General features: G+C 43.7%; 1 non-coding gene across 1 annotated transcript; it reads right to left on the bottom strand.

Moving 5' to 3' along the window:
- Nucleotides 1-10,183: 10,183 nt before the first annotated feature.
- Nucleotides 10,184-10,265, bottom strand: TRNAS-GCU (transfer RNA serine (anticodon GCU)). The gene has a single exon. It is a non-coding gene; the product is annotated as a tRNA-Ser (tRNA).
- Between the last annotated feature and the right edge of the window lie 222 nt (nt 10,266-10,487).

A 10,487-nucleotide genomic window follows, 5' to 3' on the forward strand; every position in this document is an offset into this window, starting at 1 on the left:
GCGTTTGCTGTCGACATATTTTCACACATGAATGAGCTGAATGTGAAACTGCAGGGGAAAGATCAGTTTGTTCACGACATGTACAAACATGTGAAAGCCTTCAAATCCAGCGCACTTTGTTCTCCGGACAAATTGCGAACAAATCTTTTGCTCATTTCCCCACACTTGCCATGCAGGAAGAGGCATCGCGAAACGCAAAAAAATACAGCAAATCACTTGAGGACCTGCACAGAGAATTCTGCTGTAGGTTCTCCGATTTCGAAAACATTGAACAGTCACTTCAGCTGGTGTCCTGTCCCCTCTCACAAGACCCTGAAACAGCACCACAGGAGCTGCAGTTGGAACTGATAGATCTTCAGTCTGACTCCGTCTTAAAGGAGAAGTTCAACTCTGTTAAACTGAATGACTTTTATGCTTCACTTAACAGAGCCACGTTTCCAAACCTCCGGAGGACTGCACAGAAGATACCGACTTTGTTTGGCTTGACTTATGTGTGTGAGCAGACATTCAGCGTCATGAACGCCAACAAAGCCCATCACAGATCAAAGTTAACGGATCAGCACCTCAGATCTATCCTGAGAATTGCCACAACCAAAATAACTCCAGACTTGGATGCACTGACAAAAATGGGAGATCAACAACACTGTTCTCACTGAAAGTGATGATGTGTTGCTGCAGCGAAGTTGGAGCCAAATCCCCGCAACACAGCCTGCATGGCTGCTCTAACCTGTTAATGTAGATAATAAAGAAGTTCAAGTGAGTTAATTGGTTTGGCACAGTGCTCAGATGTTTTCATGATGTTTGATCAGTCACGTTACAACATGTTTTGTATTGTTCATGTTCGTGCAATTTGTTAAATTGCCTTGAAAATAAATGCTTTGCTACCTGTTAAAGGCCAAATCCTTTCATGTAATGATTTTTACATGTCATTTATATTAGTTCACACAAACACTCCCTCCACCTGTTCCTGGCCCAGCCTCTCTGTCAAATTTTAGAACCCATTGTGGCCCGCGAGTCAAAAAGTTTGCCCACCCCTGCGTTAGCCCCTACAACGTCTGCCTTTGTGTCATTCTTCACACCTCAACAACTGGTGTCGGAAGTGGCTTCCGTGCTCACGACCATGTCGAAGTCCGGCGCGAGACGGAAGACCGAGCCTGGTGTATAGACGAACGAAGAGGACGACGAAGATCCCGGAGATCGGGGCCCCGGAAATGTGCCCCGTGGAGGTGGCCCGGCTGGAGCCGGAGGAGGCGGCGGCCGGGGAAGCTGTGGCGCCGCCATCCGACGTGTGGCGCGGCATCGCTGCCCAGCTGGAGCTGCTCCAGAGGTCGGTGACGCAGAACGTCGTCACATTTTTTAAACTTGCCATTCCAATGCACTTTTAATGGACGCCTCTGTTGGAGGTCACTCAAAAATGACCATTTTCTCAGGCAGAAGGAAGGCGGTGTAAGATAAAGGATGCCCCCGTGACACACATGAGAGTAATCCCCACCAAGTTTTGTCGTTCCATGGAGCCTATCGCTCAAAATATTTACTTTCTTGAGTGTACATGCATCTGCTGGAATAGCCCGAGTAAATTTCATCTTCCGATAAATAGCACGTTCTTGAGGAAGCAGGGCGCTAAGTCATTCATAAATTAGCTGGATTTGGTTTGTGGTTTGTTTCGCAAGTGGCTTTCTCAACCTTCAAGGGCATGCAGAAATATCCCCGTGAGAAACAGAAAGGAATAAAATTGCCTAAAAAAGTTTTACGTCTTCGCAAATCATGTCGTTGGATTGGTCTTGAAAATTCGTAAAAAACCTACATACGATACATGTCCGACGTTTCCCTCTCTAGATGCAAGTTAAGGGGAAAAGCAGCCTTTGGGGCCTTAACGGTCGCAAAAATCGCCCGTTACATATACATGGGTCGGCTTCCCCTCTCGAAAACGGACACAAGTCACCCCCGCCAGGCATTCAACTAACGACAAATGTCAGTAAGTGCCATAGTTCTGCTTTAAAATGCCCATTCGTCTTGCGTTGCTCAGGGTAATGCCCGCCAATTTCTACCGTTTGTCAGTAGTTATTGATAAAAATCTAGCATGCACCAAAACGGGAAAACACTTCCATCGCACCTGCACAAGTGTATGGACAGGCTGCATCTTCATGTGATGCATAAGTGGTGTCGTTGGCTGGTTGTGCCTCAGCAGGTTGTTCCCACACGGTTTCCGCGAATGAGCGAGCGTCTTGAGCTGTGTTACTCTGCCCGAGGAGCCTCTTCTCCTCCAGAGTGTGTGGCGAAGGCTGTCCCTTGGGTCGTTGCTGCTGCACGAGTCGCTGCGCTGTTCGGTCTTGTGCCAAGGAACTGCGAACTGTGCAAGAGTGAGGGTTGGTTTCCGTTGCTTTCAGTTTCATTTATTAGGTATAACCCTGTGAGCCATGCAGCTCTTGACTCGGGTGCAACCGCAACAAAAACCTGAACAAGAAACATCTTAAAAAGTGACTACATGCAACGGAAAAATCCTGGAAAAAACAGCAAAGTCTTCCAGAGAAAACACCGCATTTCAACAGTGTGCAGAAATCCCAGTGGGAATGCAAGTCACACAATAACAACCATAAGACAATGTAGATTAAAGTTATAAGGCCAACTCTACTACAACGAACAAACATGGCCAGAACAAACAGTCCTCAAAATCACCAAAATAAAGCCATAAAAAAATGTAATAGTGATCATAGGATTCAAATCCAACAGCAAACGATATAAATAACTGGTACGACCAAACCCCGCAGCCATAGCTGGCTGCATGAGTCACTCCATAACAGCAGGAGCATCAGTAGTAGAATAAAAATTTCTCAATACACCTTTAAAGATCAGCACACCACAATCAAAACTCAAGAGCATACTTTGCAGTGGTCATCCGGAATGATACATTTGATTTCAGGCCATTCTGAATAGTAGTGGCAGCTAGGTGTGTACAACTCCTCTAGAGCAGTTTTGAGTGAAGATCTTACAGGTAGTGATCCAAGTTGAAGTGTATTGGTGATAGCATTCCAGACCCTGGGGACATCAATAGAAAAGGCCCTTCCTCCAGTATTTTTACAGCAATAAGGAATTTGAAGCTGGTAAATGAGGAAAGACCTTAGGCCACATTTGTTCTTCGAAACAGTGAAGAGATCCAGCAGGTAAGTCTGCTGATTTTTTTGTAAGTACATCGTGAATAAATAAGATCTGATGCACATCATTAAGAGAAGTTAAGTTTGACCCAATATAGAGATTGCAGTGGTGGGTCCTATATGGGCAGTTCAATGGAAATCTTAAGGCCGAGTGATACATTGAGTCAAGCTTCTTCAGTAAAGTACTGGAGGCTGATTTATATACGATGTCAAAGTAATCAAGTAGAGGCAGTATGGTAGCGTTTATCAACTCTAAGCAGAACCTAGGGAGCAAGCAGTGCCTTGTGTCGATACAGAAAACCCATTTTGTATTTTGTCTTTTTACTAATATAATCAATGTGATCTTGAAAATTCAGTTTTGAATCAAATATTCTTATAGATATTGACTTGCTCTATTTGATGATTATTTAAGGAATATAATTGGGGAAAAATAACTTCCTGCTTTAGTCCTGGTGAGAAGCATAGCACCTTGGTTTTGGAGGTATTCAGGACCAGTTTAAGAGCAACTAGCTGATGTTGTAGTTTGTTGAAATCACCCTGGAGCTTAGCAATCATGTCATCCGGAGAGTGACCAGCAGTAATCAGTATCGTGTCATCTGCAAACAGATTTACCCTGGAATGATCCAGGTCAGTGCTCAAGTCATTGACATAAAGAGATAACAAAAGGGGGCCGAGGGGATGGAACCATGTGGAACCCCTTTTGTTATATTAACACTGTTTGACCTCCAACCATCTGTGAATACAGTTTGGGTGCGAGAAGAGAGGTAACTTTTTAACCATTCTACTGCGTGTTTGGAGAAACGGAGGCAACTTAATTTACTAAGCAGGGTTTTGTGGTCCACTGCAAAGGCTTTGGACAAGTCAAGAAAAAGACTGGCGCAGTACTGCTTATTATCAAGGCTACTGTAAATGTGATTCAGAGAGTCTAATGCAGAAGATGTGGGGTGCTGTATTTTTTCTGGAACCCAGATTGTTTTCGATGTAATAGATTGTTGTCGGACAGGAAACTGCTAATTAGGTAGTTCAATAATTTTTCAAAAATTTGCATCAACGGGGACAAAATTGAGATAGGTCAGTAGTTATTTGGATCATCTTTAGGGCCCCCTTTGTGAAGTGGATGAACATAGGAATGTTTCCATTCTAGAGGTACAGATGCTTCTTTGATGGACAGGTTGAAAATATGGGCTATAGGTCTAAAAGGAGGTGGAATTGCAATCTATGTTCGTAATACTATTGCATGTTCACCAACTCACTTCTTGTTAAAAAAAATGGTGCTTTGAAGGTCTGGCTCTCAGAATAACTCTCCCAAATAATCGACAGTTATTGGTAGTGTGCTGCTATAGACCGCCTTGTGGTAAGGATGTTGAAGCTGCGTCTGCACTGAGAGCTTCTTGGGGGCCTCCCTAAAGGTGAAATAGTTTGTGGGTGATCTAAATTGAAATTGGCTTAACCCGCCGGCCGTGGCCACAAATTTTGCAGATAAAATTTAACCTGTTTCAATTAATAAATGTCCCCACAAGACCCAACCTAAAAAATCCGGGACCGTCATCTCTGCTTGACGTCCTATTGACAAATGCGCCTCACAATTTCGCACTGACTGGTGTTCTGGGTAATAACCTTAGTGATCACCCTTTCATATTTGGGGCGAGATCATCAGCCAGACCCAAAGCCCCCCCTAAATTGGTTGAGAAGCACTCCATGAGACACTTCAGCATTCAGGCATTTACTAATGATGTGCTTCACTTGGATATTGACAGGGTCTGTGATATCCCCAACCTGACTACGACTTGGGAGACCTTAAGTTACACGTTTCTCCAAATTCTTAACATGCTCCGTTGGTTAGATTTAAAACTAAAGGCAACCGCCCACCATAATTTGATCCTTTGATTACCAAGCTCATGATATCTAGGGACAAGGCTTGGGCATGTGCTCAGAAAAGTAATTTGGTCAATGGCTAGAATACAAGATTCTAAGGAATATATTCATCAAAAAATACGGCATGCAAAAAATGCTTACTTTTCATCTTCTTGGTTCTTTCGGTAAAGTCACGTAGAAGGGAAATAAAAATAATAATAATAATAAAATAATTCTCACGACGTTTCAGCCACAACGCAAGCAGCCGTCCTCAGGTGAAGAACAGGTCTGTCGAGAAGACAGAGTCTGAATGACACAACCCAGGCTTGGAGCGACTATTTAAGCTGGGATTGAGGGGGAAGGGCGCCTTGACAAAATAATTTGCATATCAAGAGGAATTTTAGCATATTTATGGGAAATGCAGATATGCGATTAGTACTAATTGTGGAATGCGTAGGAGGTTTGGCGGGGGGTTTAAAATCATATTATGCCCGTGCATTATGCAGGATTAGCAGCATCAAATGGAGGGGATAGGGGGAAGCATTAATAAAGGGAAGGAATGTTAATAGTATGTAGCTGCAGTTACTAAACCACCACGTAAAAAAAACTCAAGTATAAATAAGCTGAGCTACTAACAGTAAGTAATACATTACAATTCTACGTCGCAAAAATATAATATGCTTCCAGCTAAACTTTATACTGCCATAGACAAACCCAACATTAGATTATATACTGTATTACTATACATCACCCTATACCTTATACATTGTAATATTACACTATGTATTATTCTACCCACCCTACTGTATATCACACTGCTGTATATTCACTATACAATTACGATACTATATATTACTTTGTACATTGTATTAAACATTACAATTTTATACCATGTCTCGGACCGCATCCGTGAACATAAAGCAGACTTGAAACACGGTAGGACAAACACCTCAGCTGTGGCAGATCACTGTTACAATTAAGTGGGCTCACATGATATTGACTTTTCCAAGACAGAGGTTCTCTGCAAGCCATCTGACTACCATGAGAGATTCGTTCATGAGGCGATCCACATATACAAACAGAGACAATTTCAACCGAGAAGATGGATTCTGGCTCAGCAATCATTGGAAGGACGTAATAAACCATTTCAGATCTTAACTGATTGTGTTCACGTTTACGGTGACTTTCAGACCACAGTCCACTCACTGGCAATGGTATAGTGTATAGCGGATTGTCACGAAAGCTTTAAATCGAAATGCTTACTTTTCCTCCACTCTCCTGGAATCACATGGAAATGCAAGCATCTTCTGGAAAACAAGCAAATGTATCGAAAAGGCATTGAACACAGATCATCTGCCAATTGCGCTTAAACAAAATGGGGACAATTTTTCAGAGCCCCAAAAAATAGTCGACAATTTTAACCTTCATTTTTCTGAAGCTGGTGACCTTTTTAATAATGTATTGGGAGTCACACCTGTTCATGCAATTTCCGACACCCCTGTCCAAACATTAAACAAATTTAGTTTCCAGCCAATCCACGAAAGTAATGTTCTGAAACAACTGTCCTACCTCAAAGGGTCCTCCTCTACCGGAGCAGATAGTATTCCTGTCTTTGCTCTGCTAACTGTTGGTCACCGAATATACAGTGAGGGAAAAAATTATTTGATCCCCTGCTGATTTTGTACGTTTGCCCACTGACAAAGAAAGTATCAGTCTATAATTTTAACGGTAGGTTTATTTGAAGTGAGAGACAGAATAACAACAAAATCCAGAAAAACGCATGTCAAAAATGTTATAAATTGATTTGCATTTTAATGAGGGAAATAACTATTTGACCCCCTCTCAAATCAGAAAGATTTCTGGCTCCCAGGTGTTTTTTATACAGGTAATGAGCTGAGATTAGGAGCACACTCTTAAAGGGAGTGCTCCTAATCTCAGCTTGTTACCTGTGTAGTGGTGATACGCGCTGGAGTAGGGATCGTGTGCCAGCGCGTAGTGATTGGCTGTGTGTGTTGGTGACGCGCGCTGACGGTGAAGGATCAGGGGTCAGCGCGGGGTCGGGGGTTATGAGGCAGTGATTGGTTGGGTATGAGTGACGCGCGCTGACAGCGATGGGATCCTGGGGCAAGCGCGCGGGGATTGGTCAACTAAGGGGGATGCTCACGTCGAGGTCCGCATACGCTCCGTCTCCCGTGAGCGGGGGCTATATAAGGTGGTGCGCACAGGCGCACGGGGAGCGAGTGACCAGCAAAGACTGAAGACGGAGGAGGAAGAGATAGGGCCCTGCGGTACCTAGTCCCGCTGTCCTGTAGGGGCCGGGGCTCTGTGTGACCCAGAGGCGGAACCCTGGGACCCGGGGCCGAGCGTCCGTGAGAGGGCCGGCCCTTGGGACTCAGAGGTTGTGGCCCACGCCCAAGCTGGGGTGGGCCTGTAGGCTCCACGGACGTTACGGGCGGAATGCAGTGTGAGCCATAGTAACTACACGTGTCAAGTGAAGTGTGTGTAGTCAGAGGCATAGTAACTACACGTGTCAAGTGAAGTGTGTGTAGTCAGAGGCATAGTAACTACACGTGTCAAGTGAAGTGTGTGTAGTCAGAGGAAGTGACCACACGTTGTATCGTGACAAGTCAAAGTTTAATAAAAAGTGTGCTACCCGTCAAGTGGTTTCCTGCCGTCATTCCAATACTTCACCTGTATAAAATACACCTGTTCACAGAAGCAATCAATCAGATTCCAAACTCTCCACCATGGCCAAGACCAAAGAGCTCTCAAAGGATGTCAGGGATAAGATTGTAGACCTACACAAGGCTGGAAAGGGCTACAAGACCATCGCCAAGCAGCTTGGTGAGAAGGTGACAACAGTTGGTGCGATTATTCGCAAATGGAAGAAACACCAAAGAACTGTCAATCTTCCTCGGCCTGGGGCTCCATGCAAGATCTCACCTCGTGGAGTTACAATGATCATGAGAACGGTGAGGAATCAGCCCAGAACTACACGGGAGGATATTGTCAATGATCTCAAGGCAGCTGGGACCATAGTCACCAAGAAAACAGTTGGTAACACACTACGCCGTGAAGGACTGATAACCTGCAGCACCCGCAAGGTCCCCCTGCTCAAGAAAGCACATATACATGCCCGTCTGAAGTTTGCCAATGAACATCTGAATGATTCAGAGGACAACAGGGTGAAAGTGTTGTGGTCAGATGAGACCAAAATGGAGCTCTATGGCATCAACTCAACGTGTTTGGAGGAGGAGGAGGAATGCTGCCTATGACCCCAAGAACACCATCCCCACCATCAAACATGGAGGTCGAAACATTATGTTTTGGGGGTGTTTTTCTGCTAAGGGGACAGGACAACTTCGCCACATCAAAGGGACGATGGACGGGGCCATGTTCCATCAAATCTTGGGTGAGAACCTCCTTCCATCAGCCAGGGCATTGAAAATGGGTCGTGGATGGGTATTCCAGCATGACTGACCCAAAACACACGGCCAAGGCAACAAAGGAGTGGCTCAAGAAGAAGTACATTAAAGGTCCTAGAGTGGCCTCGCCAGTCTCCAGACCTTAATCCCATAGTAAATATGTGGAGGGAGCTGAAGGTTCGAGTTGCCAAACGTCAGCCTCGAAACCTTAAATGACTTGGAGAAGATCTGCAAAGAAGAGTGGGACAAAATCCCTCCTGAGATGTGTGCAAACCTGGTGGCCAACTACAAGAAACGTCTGACCTCTGTGATTGCCAACAAGGGGTTTGCCACCAAGTACTAAGTCATGTTTTGCAAATCAATTTATAACATTTTTGACATGCGTTTTTCTGGATTTTGTTGTTGTTATTCTGTCTCTCACTGTTCAAATAAACCTACCATTAAAATTATAGACTGCTTATTTCTTTGTCAGTGGGCAAACATACAAAATCAGCAGGGGATCAAAAACTTTTTTCCCCTCACTGTACAAACCTTTAGTCCATATTTTCAACCTGTCCATCAAAGAAGCATCAGTACCTCTAGAATGGAAACATTCCTATGTTTGTCCACTTCACAAAAAGAAACGCTAAAGATGATCCAAATAACTACCGACTTATCTCAATTTTGTCCCCGTTGATGCAAATTTTTGAAAAATTATTGAACTACCAAATTAGCAGTTTCCTGTCCGACAACAATCTATTACATCAAAAAATAATCTGGGTTCCGAAAAAAATACAGCACCACATCTGCTGCATTAGACTCTCTGAATCACGATTTAAAGCTTTCGTGACTGCAGGGATTCATCTTCTTGGTTCTTTCGGTAAAGTTACCGAAAGAACCAAGAAGATGAATCTCTGAATCACATTTACAGTAGCCTTGATAATAAGCAGTTCTGCGCCAGTCTTTTTCTTGACTTGTCCAAAGCCTTTGATACAGTGGACCACAACACCCTGCTTAGTAAACTAAGTTGCCTCCATTTCTCCAAACACGCAGTAGAATGGTTAAAAAATTACCTTTCTTCTCGCATCCAAACTGTATTCACAGACGGTTGAAGGTCAAACAGTGTTAAGATGACACGATACTGATTAGTGCTGGCCGCTCTCCGGATGACGTGATTGCCAAGCTCCAGGGTGATTTCAACAAACTACAACATCAGCTAGTTGCTCTTAAACTGGTCCTGAATACCTCCAAAACCAAGGTGCTATGCTTCTCACCAGGACTAAAGCAGGAAGTTATTTTCCTCCCAATTATATTCCTTCAATAATCAAAGAGCAAGTCAAGATCTATAAGTATATTGGGGTCATCTTTGATTCAAAACTGAATTTTCAAGATCACATTGATAATATTGGTAAAAAGACAAAAATAAAAAATTAACCCGTAAAAACAAAGTTTTTCACTATAAATCCTTTATATGCGTGGCGACTAGAGTCCTCTCGTCCTCTGGCTTGAGATGGCTGCCACCTATGGGTCAGATGATTGCCTGCCACCATTAAGCAATTGGTAATTAAATAAATAAAAATTCCTAAAAAGTGTAAAATTTTGGAGAAAAAAAATTTCACGCAAATTTATTGTCACGCACAACGAGTCTGTGTGGAAAATGTCAGCTCGATTGGATCACGGAAGTGGGTTAAAAAACGACCGAAAGATTTGCACGGTCGTAAGCGTGCAAGCAAGCAAGTGAACTTAATATAAAGGATTTAAAAAAAAAAATCGCGATGAAGGTGGGATTCGAACCCATGCGTGCAGAGCACAATGGATTAGCAGTCCATCGCCTTAACCACTCGGCCACCTCGCCTCACGCACTCACACACACACGCAAGCACATACAACCAGAACCAGGATGAAGACTTCCACGCACATACATACAAAACAGACCCCCCCCCCCCCGACACACACACAGTCATACCATTATTTTTTCCTAAAAAGTGTAAAATTTAGGATTTTTTTTCACGAAAATACATTGTCACGCACAACGAGTCTGTGTGCAAAATGTCAGCTCGATTGGATCACGGGAAGT

The sequence above is a fragment of the Lampetra fluviatilis genome, chromosome 78, assembly GCF_964198595.1.
Source record: "Lampetra fluviatilis chromosome 78, kcLamFluv1.1, whole genome shotgun sequence".
Taxonomy (NCBI): domain Eukaryota; kingdom Metazoa; phylum Chordata; class Hyperoartia; order Petromyzontiformes; family Petromyzontidae; genus Lampetra; species Lampetra fluviatilis.